Source organism: Bos javanicus, chromosome 27 (genome assembly GCF_032452875.1).
Source record: "Bos javanicus breed banteng chromosome 27, ARS-OSU_banteng_1.0, whole genome shotgun sequence".
In the NCBI taxonomy this organism is placed as follows: domain Eukaryota; kingdom Metazoa; phylum Chordata; class Mammalia; order Artiodactyla; family Bovidae; genus Bos; species Bos javanicus.
In genome coordinates this window covers 30,693,507-30,706,747 of record NC_083894.1, presented here as the reverse complement: position 1 = coordinate 30,706,747, position 13,241 = coordinate 30,693,507, and positions in this window count along the sequence as shown.

Sequence of the window (13,241 nt, the reverse complement as noted above, 5' to 3'; positions counted from 1 at the left end):
CCTTCTCCTGCGGATCTTCCCGAACCAGGAATGGAACTGGGGTCTCCTGCATTGCAGGCGGATTCTTTACCAACTTAGCTATCAGGGAAGCCCTTATTAAGAGCAAAGATGAGGAGGCACTGCAAAAGCAACAGGTCGACCTCTTGACAGATCAGGGAAAGCCAACCCCTCTCATATGTTAGTAGACAATTTTTATGTTGTTGTTCAGTCGCTAAGTCATGTCCATCTCTTTGCAACCTCATTGGCTGCAGCACAACAGGCTCCTCTGTCCTTCGCTGTCTCCTGAAGCTTGCTCAAACGCATGTCCATCAAGTCGGTGATGCCATCCAACCATCTCATCCTCTTTTATCCCCTTCTCCTCCCACCTTCAATCTTTCCCAGCATCAGAGTCTTTTCCAATGAGTTGTCTCTTCACATCAGGTAGCCAAAGTGTTGGAGCTTCAGCTTCAGCATCCATCCTTCCAATGAATATTCAGAGTTGGTTTCCTTCAGGATCAATTCCTTTAGGAAGGTGTCCAAGTTTTATAGCCTCAAGACAAAGAAAATTCCTGCTGGAAGGGTGGCATTAGATGATTGGTTAGGGTGCTATAGGGTGGATATTTTACCTAATATGGAGTCGGGGAATGCTGGTTTAGGCCAGGGGTACACATAGCAACAGTTGCTCTGGAGCTTTGTCAGTTCTGAAGATTTTTGTCCTGTGACCTTGGTACAGGGCTCCATATCTGTGACCTTGGTAGAGGTCTCCACGCAACTCGGTATAGTGCTCCACATTAAATTCTATATTCAGTAAAAATACCCTTATGAAGGTAAAGCATGTAAACATTTTCCCGCAAATAAAAGATGAGGGAATTTATCATCGGCAGATGCAAATCAATGAATGTGCTAAAGGGCAGAAGGACAGTCCTTCAGGCAGAAGGACAGTGACACCATGTGAAAAGACAAATATGAAAATAGAGGAAAAAAGCAATAAAAAGGTGACATTTTTAGGTAAATGAAAATTGATCACATCAAACAAAATCATAGTGTGTTTAAAATATGTGTACATATATAAATCTTAATAGTGGCAAGATTAATCCATATCTGTTAAAAGTGAGGAATGAGGAAAGGCATTGTGAATAAAGGAGGACAATGGGAGAATTTTTTGGCTGCAGATATTGTCCTATTTCTTGATCTGGGTGATGGTTTTATGGCTTTGTTCACTGTAATAAATCATTAACCTGTATAATTATGATCTGTTCATTTTTCTGTATGTAAGTTACACTTCATTAAAGTGATTTTTAAAACTACATCTAAACGTCATAACTGTATAACATCAAAAAACAAACAGTAGAATGGGGAATATTTTTGAAACTTATATGATTACTGTTTCTTTTTTTTTTCTTTTTAAAGTTGAAATATATAGTTGATTTACAATGTATAAATTGTAAATTTGTTCAATTTACAAATTGAACCCAGGTCTTTATTTTTGGTTGTTTTGGGGGGTTTTGTTGGCTTGATTAAAATGGAATCCCTATGACTCATGATTTATTTTCCTGAATTATATTCAGTATGTTGTAATAATGGGCTTCCCTGGTGGCTCGGATGGTAAGGAGTCTGCCTGCAGTGTAGAAGATCGGGGTTCACTCCCTGGGTTGGGCAGATCCCCTGGAGAAAGGAATGGCTACTCACTCCAGTATTCTTGCCTGGAGAATTCCATAGACAGAGGAGACTGGTGATCTAAAGAGTCGGACACGACTGAGCTACATTGCAGGTGATTCCTTACCATCTGAGACACCAGGGAAGCCCGTTATTACAAGATACTGAATATAATTCAGGAAAATAAATCATGAGTCATAGGGATTCCATTTTAATCAAGCCAACAAAACCCCAAAACACAACCAAAAATAAATATGTAAACTTTGTGTGTATAGTTATGAATAGAAAAATGTGGAAATGAAGCGGGGAGAGTTAGAGAGTAGGAAGAGATTACTAATTTATTTTATGCATCTTTATATTCTTCTACTAGACAAAATGAACATTATTTCTTTAAGATTCAAATTTCAACAAAGAAAATTTAAGAAAGAAATCCCTTTCTAATTATAAAACTAACATAATTCATACACTTAAATGTACAGTATGTACCAGAGACAGAAACTTCATACCAAATAAATTCTATATGAATATAATTACAAAAGTCTAATAAAACAACTGCATGGTATATGTATATATGTGACTATATATGATATAGATATATTTACATATATATGTATAGTACATGTAAACAATGAAAAAATTGGGAAAAGATGTTTGTCTCTTTTGTGCGTGTGGTCTTTTGACCCCTGCATGACCCCTTAAGAGTGGCCTTGCGCCTGGGATATTTCAGAGAGATAAAGAGCCCCACGCCCTGTGCTGAGCACATCACCCAGTTTAGGAGCATTTAACCCGGTTCCAGATACACTCCTTTGTTCAGCTTAATGGTGTGCATCACATGACCTTTATGCAGGCCTCATCTTTCTGTATCTCAGATTGCACAGAGGATGGGGCTAGGGTCCATTGTTTGCAAAAAAAAGAGGAGGTGCATGCAGACCATTACCCAGTGTCAGTTTGAGGTGGGGGCCTAACACCCTCTATTGAAGCTGATGTTGCTCTGTCTGTTCTGTTGGGGGAGTAAGCCTTGTTACTCTGTAATATCTCTGTGACTCCTGTCTTTCTAGCAAGCCCAAACCATGGAGTGAGTTGACAGTGCAGAGCTGACTGAGCAACAGGGGGAAAGTTGCGTCAGGTAGAGGAAGACTCCTCCACTTGCGCGACACACACATTACAATATTTGAGTACTTGAAACCTTGCAGTCACCTCGGGAGGGGCTAAAAGGGCATCTGAGACATTTTGCATATATATTCTGACTAAAAATGATCAAACTACAAAGAGTAAGGCACTCTTGTCATTGACTATTCCAAAGCCAGAGCCAAAGTGACACAGCAAAGTGCATGTCATTCTCATTAAAACTGTGAATGAGCTAGAGTGCTGTCACTCTCAGTATTGAATGATGTTCAAGATGATTCAGCCAATGCAATACATTAAAGTTATACTAAGCCCAAAGGAGACTAGTGAACAAACATTTCTGATACGTGTATGATTCTCCTACTTAGAAGATGCCAGAACTAAATTCTAGAAATTACTAAAACCCCCCTGGAGATTTCTGCTTGTGGCATCTGAAAAACAAACAAAAAAGCTAGAAATGCTGGATAAAATATCATACACTTCTCTATAGTTCAAAGTTTCCTTCAAATTAAGGAGAAAATGCAGAGGCCAGAAATAAATCTGGAAAGATAAGCTTCCTTTGAGGCTGGGGTTGTCCTGGGGGATTTAACAAAGTCTACAGCCTATAGGATTGCATTTTAATGCTCACTCTGGGCATATGAAGCTAATCCTTGGATCTTCAGAAGGGGAGGAATTAGACATGAGACCTGTATACAAACCAGGGACCCATAAAGTACTTCAACAAAACTGAAAATGTGAACCAGAAATATCCACTTAACAAAGAGAGGCCACAAGAAGACTCATCTGTCTTGGCCTAAGATCTAGGTTAGAAGAGTTTTTAAGAATTTTAAATGAGGCTTTTCTAAATATAGGTTTCAGGGTCAAAAATATATTACCTATGTGGTTATAGAAAGTCGAAACCATGAAATTAACTTGTGCAAGATGGGTAGTGTCTCAAGGGTATATAGCCAAGGAAAAGAATGTCCTGTTTGGAGAACAAACCTTTGAACACAGGGATTTTCCTCCAGAAAATCCAGACAAATATGAGCTTACAATCTGCATGATGAATAGCAGGAAATTGGCCTCAATAAGAGTGCACCATCAGCGACTTCCTTGGTGGTCCAGTGGTTAAGAATCCACCTGCCTTTTCACCTTGCTTATAGTTTCCTTTGTTGTGCAGGAGCTTTTAATTTTAATTAGGTCCCATTTGTTTATCTTTGCTTTTATTTCCAATATTCTGGGAGATGGGTCATAGAGGATCCTGCTGTGATTTATGTCTTTTGCCTATGTTCTCCTCTAGGAGTTTTATAGTTTCTGGTCTTATGTTTAGATCTTTAATCCATTTTGAGTTTAATTTTGTGTATGGTGTTAGAAAGTGTTCTAGTTTCATTCTTTTACAAGTGGTTGACCAATTTTCCCAGCACCACTTGTTAAAGAGATTGTCTTTTCTCCATTGTATATTCTATAAGCAAGGTGAAAAGACAGCCTTAAGAATGGGATAAAATAATAGCAAATGAAGCAACTGACAAAGAATTAATCTCAAAAATATACAAGTAACTCCTGCCGCTCAACTCCAGAAAAATAAATGACCCAATCAAAAAATGGGCCAAAGAACTAAACAGACATTTCTCCAAAGAAGATATACAGATGGCTAACAAACACATGAAAAGATGCTCAACATCACTCATTATCAGAGAAATGCAAATCAAAACTACAATGAGGTACCATTTCACACCAGTCAAAATGGCTGCTATCCAAAAGTCTACAAGCAATAAATGCTGGAGAGGGTGTGGAGAAAAGGGAACCTTCTTACACTGTTTGTGGGAATGCAAACTAGTACAGCCACCATGGAGAACAGTGTGGAGATTCCTTAAAAAACTGGAAATAGAACTGCCTTATGATCCAGCAATCCCACTGCTGGGCATACATACCAAGGAAACCAGAAGGGAAAGAGACACACGTACCCTAATGTTCATCACAGCACTGTTCATAATAGCCAGGACATGGAAGCAACCTAGATGTCCATCAGCAGATGAATGGATAAAGAAAGCTGTGGTACATATGCACAGTGGAGTATTACTCAGCCATTAAAAAGAATACATTTGAATCAGTTCTAGTAAGGTAGATGAAACTGGAGCCTATTATACAGAGTGAAGTAAGCCAGAAAGAAGAACACCAATATAGTATACTAACGCATATATATGGAATTTAGAAAGATGGTAATGATAACTGTATGCAAGACAGCAAAAGAGACATAGATGTATAGAACAGTCTTTTGGACTCTGTGGGAGAGGGCGAGGGTGGGATGATTTGGGAGAATGGCATTGAAACATGTATATTATCATATGTGAAACGAGTCACCAGTCCAGGTTCAATGCATGATACAGAGTGCTCAGGGCTGGTGCACTGGGATGACCCAGAGGCATGTTACAGGGAGGGAGGTGGGAGGGGGGTTCAGGATGAGGAGCACGTGTACACCCGTGGTGGATTCATGTTGATGTATGGCAAAACCAATACAATACTGTAAAGTAATTAGCCTCCAATTAAAATAAATAAATTTATACTAGGAAAAAAAATGCAGGGGACATGGGTTTGATCTCTGGTCTGGGAAGATTCCGCATGTCATGGGGGAGCTAAGGCCATGCGCCACAACTATTGAAGCCTGAGCGCCCTAGAGCCCACGCTTCACAGCAAGAGAAGCCACCACAATGAGAAACCCGAGCACCGCAACTAGAGAGTAGCAGATACTCACTGCAACTAAAGAAAGAACTGATGCAGCCAAAAATTGAAAAATAAAATAAAAATTTGAAAAAGGAGCACATCACCAGAATCAACAAGCTAAAGAATCATGTTCCTAAGGAATTCACATATCACAATTTTTTAAATAAAATTGAAACAAGCCTCTTTTTATAGTATCTAGTGAAGCAAAATAATTGAAAACATGAGCAATGACCAAAACATCATACAAAAAGACATGAAAAAGAGACAAAATAGATCACTTGCCTTAGGAGGGTTGCAGGATATTCTCTTTCAAGGGGTGTGTCATTGTCTTCTCCACATGACTACAATCCAGTGCAAAATTAGTAGATAGGAGTTGCCCCTCACGTGTTTGTGGTTGACGTTGCTGTTGACTGTTGAGTCGCTTAAGTCGTGTCCGACTCTGTGTGACCCCACAGATGGCAACCCACCAGGCTCCCCCGTCCCTGGGATTCTCCAGGCAAGAACACTGGAGTGGGTTGCCATTTCCTTCTCCAATGCAGGAAAGTGAAAAGTGAAAGTGAAGTCGCTCAGTCATGTCCCACTCTTAGCGACCCCATGGATTGCAGCCCATCAGGCTCCTCTGTCCATGGGATTCTCCAGGCAAGAGTACTGGAGTGGGGTGCCATTGCCTTCTCCTGTGGTTGACGTAGATGCCCCCAAAGGAACAGAAGACGGGGCAGAATATATGAAACCAAAAATGAATAACATTAAGAAGCAAAAGAGAAGAAAATCCACAGAGAAATTGTTTTATCTAACTGAACTTCGGTGTGCTGTAGAATACAACAGCTGGTTCAGACTCTTCCAAAGTTGATAAAGAAGACAAACATCAGCCTGTGAATTGAGTGTCAGTGAATCCTACCCCCCCCCAAAAAAAAAAAAAAAAAAAACTTAAAACTGGATAAAAAGAGCCACTTCAGGCTCTGAATTGGGAGACAGTGAGACAAACCAAGGAGATAAAATGCGAAGAGCTGCGGCAGAACAGTGGGAGTTGGGGCCCACTGGCCTCAATACACTCTTATCTCACCCAGTTTGACTGGTGAGAACTGTAGGTTTGCCAGCCTCAGACTGGCCCCAAATCCTAGCAGATTTGCTGCGAGTGGGAGACTCACATGGGCAGGAGTGACATCGTGTAGCTCTGTCAGCTGTAAATGGCAAACTCAATAGGAAATGAATGGGAAACACCTGCAAGCGTGCTACTCCAGGACTGAGGGCCCCGTGTGGCAAGCAGGCAGCCAGGCAGAAATTAATGGGAGATTCTGCAAAGGTGAGCACTCCAGAAGAGCTGAAGGAGGTTCCTTGCATATACCTGACTGACTGGGAATTACATACAACAGCAAAGTAGACCTGAGAGAATCCAGCAAGAAGTAAAAGGCGACGGAGTTGTGGGAACTGGCTGGAAATATGAATGTGCTCCCGGAACCACAAAGACATCGAACTGCCTAGGATGACAGCCTTATGGGCTTCAGGTGTTTGAATATAAGCTCTTGGCAAATTATTGGCTAACCACTAAACTATGTAAACACAAGCAAGCCCTAGGGAGCCAGACAAAAAAAAAAATGAAATGGAAAAATCAAAAACTAAGAAGAAACATCCCTTGCACTGAGTAGGAGACAGATTCCACAGCTTAAGACTAGGCAAGATAATTAAAAACAAAATGAAAGAAAAAAAAAAAAAAGAACAGAGCTCTCCTTTGATCCTGAGTTGAAAGCCGAAGCAAAAATAAAGAAATCTGGCAGTTATTTACCAATTCCTGACCTTTCTGGGCCAATTGCTGCAGAGGTCTTTGTTTGGCTTTCCTGGACTTGTTGCTGCAGAATTTGTCATGAATGGTCAGGCCCTCGTCCATTTTCACGTTCAGAGTTTCAAAGAAAATATCTGAATGAACAACGGGCATAGAGAAATGCATTGAACATTATTAGTGATTAGAGAAATCCAACTTAAAATTACAATGAGAGACCATTATAAAACTACAAGAAAGGCTAAAACATAAAAGATCAACAATATAAAATGTGGGTTGAGAATATGCAGCAACTGGAACCCTCACTCATTGCTGGTGGATGCAGTGGCTTTGAAAAACTACTAGTTTTCTCAAAAGATTAGCATACACTTAATATCTAATCTAGCAATTTCACTCAGAGCTTTTCAGTGTTTTCTTGGGGTTACGGGTTGGGAGGGCACGGTTGGAACAAGAACTGCTTGTAAACCTGTGTGCGGTAACGCTTTGAGGTGATAGAGTTGTTCTAAAACTGAATTGTGATAATTACAACACTTCATACATTTTCTTAAAAACCTAGTTTACTTAAAATAACTGGATATTGTCTTCTGTGAGTTACACATTTAAAAGTACTAAATTGAATTTCTAGCAATTTATGTTAAGTAATGAAAATTCCGTCCTAAAGGAGATCAGTCCTAAGTGTTCATTGGAAGGACTGATGTTGAAGCTGAAACTCCAATACTTTGGCCACCTGATGACAATAGCTGACTCATTAAAGACTCTGATGCTGGGAAAGATTGAAGGCGGGAGGAGAAGGGGACGACAGAGGATGAGATGGTTGGATGGCATCACCAACTCAGTGGACATGAATTTGGGTAAACTCCGGGAGTTGGTGATGGACAGGGAGGCCTGGCATGCTGTGGTCCATGGGGTTGCAAAGAGTTGGACACGACTGAGCGACTGAACTGAACTGAATAAATTTTTACTAAATTTAGAAAATTTACTAAATTTATTATCAGAGTTTCCCTAATAGCTCAGGTGGTAAAGAATCTGCCTGTAATGCAGGAGACCCCGGTTTGATTCCTGGGTTGCGAAGATCCGCTGAGGAAGGGATAGGCTGCCCACTCCAATATTCTTGAGCTTCCTTTGTGGTTCAGCTGGTAAACAATCCACCTGCAATGCGGGAGACCTGGGTTCGATCTCTGGGTGGGGAAGATCCCCTGGAGAAGGGAAAGGCTACCCACTCCAGTATTCTGGCCTGGAGAATTCCATGGACTCTATAGTGTCACAAAGAGTTGGACACGACTGAGTGACTTTCACTTTCAATGAAAATTAAAAACTCAGAAAATAGCTTCAACCATATAATAAGTGATTTTCTTCACTTCAGAGCCCATATCCTTAACTATTATCCAATACTCTATTTTTTGAATGTGTTTTAATTTTATACATTTTTGAATTTCTCATAGATTATGCCTTGAATAAAGAGTCCCTTTTTAATTTTCAATATAAGATGCACAAATAATTAATGATGTCTTTTTCATTCTTGTTTTTATTTTTGCTTTTTTCAGACAACTCAACTAGTTTGAGCTCTCAGGTCTTTTTTCATTACCTTTTGGCTTCTCTGGTGGCTCAGAAAGTAAAAGAACCTACCTGCAATGCAGGAGACCTGGATTCAATCCCTGGGTCATGGAGATCCGCCGGAGAAGGGAATGGCAACCCACTGCAGTACTCTTGCCTGGAGAATCCCATGGACAGGGGAGCCTGGTGGGCTACAGTCCATGGGGTCGCAAAGAGTCGGACACGATGGAATGACTAACACTCTCACTTTTTCTTGCTTTTTATTGGAGTAAAATTGCTTTACAATGTTGTGTTACTTTCTGCTGTACCATACAGTGAATCAGGTATATGCATACATATGTTCCCTCCCTCTTAGATCTCCCAGCCAGCCTCCCATGCCATCGCTCTAGGTTATCACAGGGCACCGAGCCAAGCTCCCTGCTCTATACAGCAGTTTCCTGCTGCTGTGGATGCTGCTAAGTCGCTTCAGTCATGTCCGACTCTGTGCGACCCCATAGACAGCAGCCCACCAGGCTTCCCCGTCCCTGGGATTCTCCAGGCAAGGACACTGGAGTGGGTTGCCATTTCCTTCTCCAGTGAGTGAAAGTGAAAAGTGAAAGTGAAGTCGCTCAGTCGTGTCCGACTCTGTGCGACTGCATGGACTGCAGCCCACCAGGCTCCTCCGTCCATGGGATTTTCCAGGCAAGAGTATTGGAGTGGGGTGTCATTGCCTTCTCCGAGCTTCCCACTAGTTATCTGTTTTTCACACAGTAATGTATATAGAGTATACAGTGTATCTATCTCCCAATCATCCCACCTTCCCCTCCCCCGACCATGTCCACATGTCCTTCCTCTACCTCTGTGTCTCTATTCTTGCCCTGCAAGTAGGTTCATATCTTTCCTGCAAGATTTTGCTGGACTTTCTCTCTCCCCTCCAATCCTATACGGAGTGGCAGGTAAATCTTTCTAAGTCTCAGTTACCACCTTCCTTTCTGGACTCAGAGTATACAATGGTTTCTTGCTTCTAATCCAGTGAAAACAATTCAAGTTGGTATTTTAATAATAGGTGCAGTGCTTCAGGCTCTGAGAAATTAGTAATAGGATATTGTGTGTGTGTATGTGTGTGTGTGTGTGTGTACACACGTGCTAAGTCGCTTCAGTTGTGTCTGACTCCTTGTGACCCTGTTGACTATAGCCCACCAGGCTCCTCTGCCCATGGTATTTTCCAGGCATGAATACTGGACTGGGTTGCCATGCTCTCCTCTAGGGGGCCTTCCAGAATCCCAGGATATTATATAAAGTAATATAAAACATATATTAAACTCCAGCTCCCCAAATCTATGAATTCATAAACTTGAATAAGGGGCATATTCTTATTTTTTTTTGTAAAAGATCACCTCTGATTTATTTCCTATGGGTTAATAGATGGAGGTGAAACTTTAAAAAAAAATTTTATCTTTGTCACAACAGCTAATATTCTCCTCGCAAGTCCTTAGAAACAACTACATCTTTCCTGACAGGACAAAGAGGTGCTTCAGGCTTTGATACACCAATTATCTAGCTATCTAAAAAGTATGAATATTCAAAGGACATATCACATGACATGAGTCCATTGGTAAATTTCAGTGCAAGAATCTTGATCTCTGGAGGTCAGCCTCGTTAAACAAAATAATAAAGACTATGTCTAATAGATAATTAACATTTTAATTAAAACTCTTTTGCAAAATGTTATTTTATTTCTTTTTATGTAAATAACATCATTCTATCACCAAACACATTTTTTTTTAAATATTTGAGGCTATTTTATTGGGTAAATTACACCAGTCCTTAGACTCATGGTCATTCTCTTAGAGGTAAAAAAGAACGTCTTGATTCCACTCTGTAAAGGAAGGCACTTCTTTGCAAGTATTTTTTTCTCTTTGCCTATGTCTTCTTGAGTGGACTCTGTTGTCTGTATAAATGTGATGAGGACAATTTTGATAACAATCATGATCGGAAAGAAATACAGAGTATCAGAGAAATTTCTGAATACTGATACAATTTTAGAATAAGTGAGTTGAGGACACAGAAACTAAAATCTGCTTGGCTTTGTTAAAAAAAAAAAGTCATGCTATTTGTAAGTATTTCCATTAACTGCTTACCAACTGCTGCTGCTGCTGCTAAGTCGCTTCAGTCGTGTCGGACTCTTCGAGACCCCATGGACTGCAGCCTACCAGGGATTTTCAAGTCAAGAGTACTGGAGTGGGTTGCCATTGCCTTCTCTGTACTAACTAGGCATGTGGAAAAAATATAGTAATTTTGCTACATTGAACAAAAAGAACTTGGCATTCAACTCAAAGCATGGCTACAGGGATGACCTGCACTTCATTTTTGTCACTGCTAATCAAAGTCTCGTCTCACCTGGATGGGTTCAAGAACTTATTCTCAGTGGTTTGACCTGAAATGACTTGGCTGCTTTGTAATTCCAAGCCCATAGGAAACTGACAGACAAGAATGCCCAATTATTACGATGTATGGGAATGTCTAAATAAATAATCCTCCCATTACTGTGGGATTGTGGTGTGCAGTATGTATGCTGGAGAATTCCGATCAGTAGCCCCCATTCTGTAGGCAGTGGTTATTGGAAGGCACAGAATTGAAGATGCGGGAGCCCCTTGTGACATCTCTGACACATTATCATTCATGTAAACTGCCATTCTTCATTTTAGAGTCTTTCCACTATATATTCATGGTCAAGAGAATCATCCCCTGCACTGGGTGTTTTGGAAAATATATAAACACAATGCCAAATTAATTTGTGGATCTCCTTTCCTTGCTGCTGAGTCATCAAAATATTCTGGCGTTATGACATTTCCAAATAATGTATATATAAAATAATTTTGAAGGTATCCCAGATGTCATCAATCACAGTTGATCTACTTTCTTTTTAAAGATTTGGTGGTGCTGTGGTAAAGAATCTGCCTGCAATGCAGGAGACTCAAGAGACTCTAGTTCAATCCCTGCATCACAAAGATCCCCTGGAGTAGAAATGGCAACTCGTTTGGGTATTCTTGCCTGGAAAATTCCATGGACAGAGGAGCCTGGCAGGTTGTAGTCCATGGGGTCACAATGAGTTGGACACAACTCAGTGATTGAGCACAGAGATTTCTTTTAATGACTAATCTAAAATATCTGTTGATTCTTTGGTAATAAAATGTAAGGGTAGAATAGTTTCCAACTTTATAACCAAATTCCTAGGTGGAGATGGGGATTCCCTCTGTAGTTTTAAGGTCACATTACTTTTATACAACAATATACTGGCATCCATTACATACATTAAAGCAAAATGCAGTTAGGTTTATGCCAAAGCAATATCTAATTCAATTACGTTATGCTTAATTTTATTTCAAAATGAACTATGTGTGTGTTCTTGTTGTTTATGTTGGGCCAGCATAGTTATTGCCTTATAACTTAAAGCAGTTCTATGGTACATTGCTTGTGTATCCTATCGAAGAATGAACACAGTTGTGTATCACAGCATTTAACTTGGCCACAACCAATGTTGCTATTGCTACATTATAGAAAAATGTGTTTGACAAGGTAACCAATTGGTTTTTTTTTAATACAAGGCAGGAAGTGTCTCTCTTATCTATGGGGTCCTCATGATGAGCAGGACTCATAGTAAACTCAGAAAAATAAATGTAAACAAGGTAGACTTGCAAAGACTGACAAGTCAGGGCAAATCCATCTGGTAAAAATCAATGGAACGAATTGCATTACACAAGAATATTAGTATAAGAGGATTCTGTTTCTTGAGAAGTATGAACTGCAAACCACATACACACACACAAAGAGAGGGACAGATGGTTGGATGCTGGTTGTGAAAGTGACCTGTTCCTTTCAGGTCTTCACTTATCATGCTATGGACAAGGGGAATCAGGTTGCTCTTTACTGACAATGTGGAAGAGGCTTTCAGGGTTGAAACAGATAAACACTCATGGTGTAGAATATGTATGATTTGAGAAAAGGCACAAACACAGCATGGGGAAGAATGAGCTAAATATATATCTACTTTAACTAGTACAGTTGTCTTTATCTGTAAAATAAATATGACATACCTTGAGCATATGACATCTGCTTGGTATGTTTTTTTCTCCATGAAAAAAAAGTTATGTAATTAATAGCATATAATTCAATGGTATAAAGCATTTCAAGGTGCTCAGTTATAGAAATAAACAATTCAATAAATGCAAGTGTATTGACTAGAAGTCAGACAGTCCTTATATATGTGTGTGTATATATATAATATATGTTGGGGAAGGAAATGGCAATCCACTCCAGTATTCCTGCCTGAAAAATCCCATGGACAGAGGAGCCTGGCCTACAGTCCATGGGGTTGCAAAGAGGTGGGCGATGGAGCACCATAATGTATGTATATATGTATGTGATTGATATATGTGTATGATATGTACATGCATATATATACATCTAT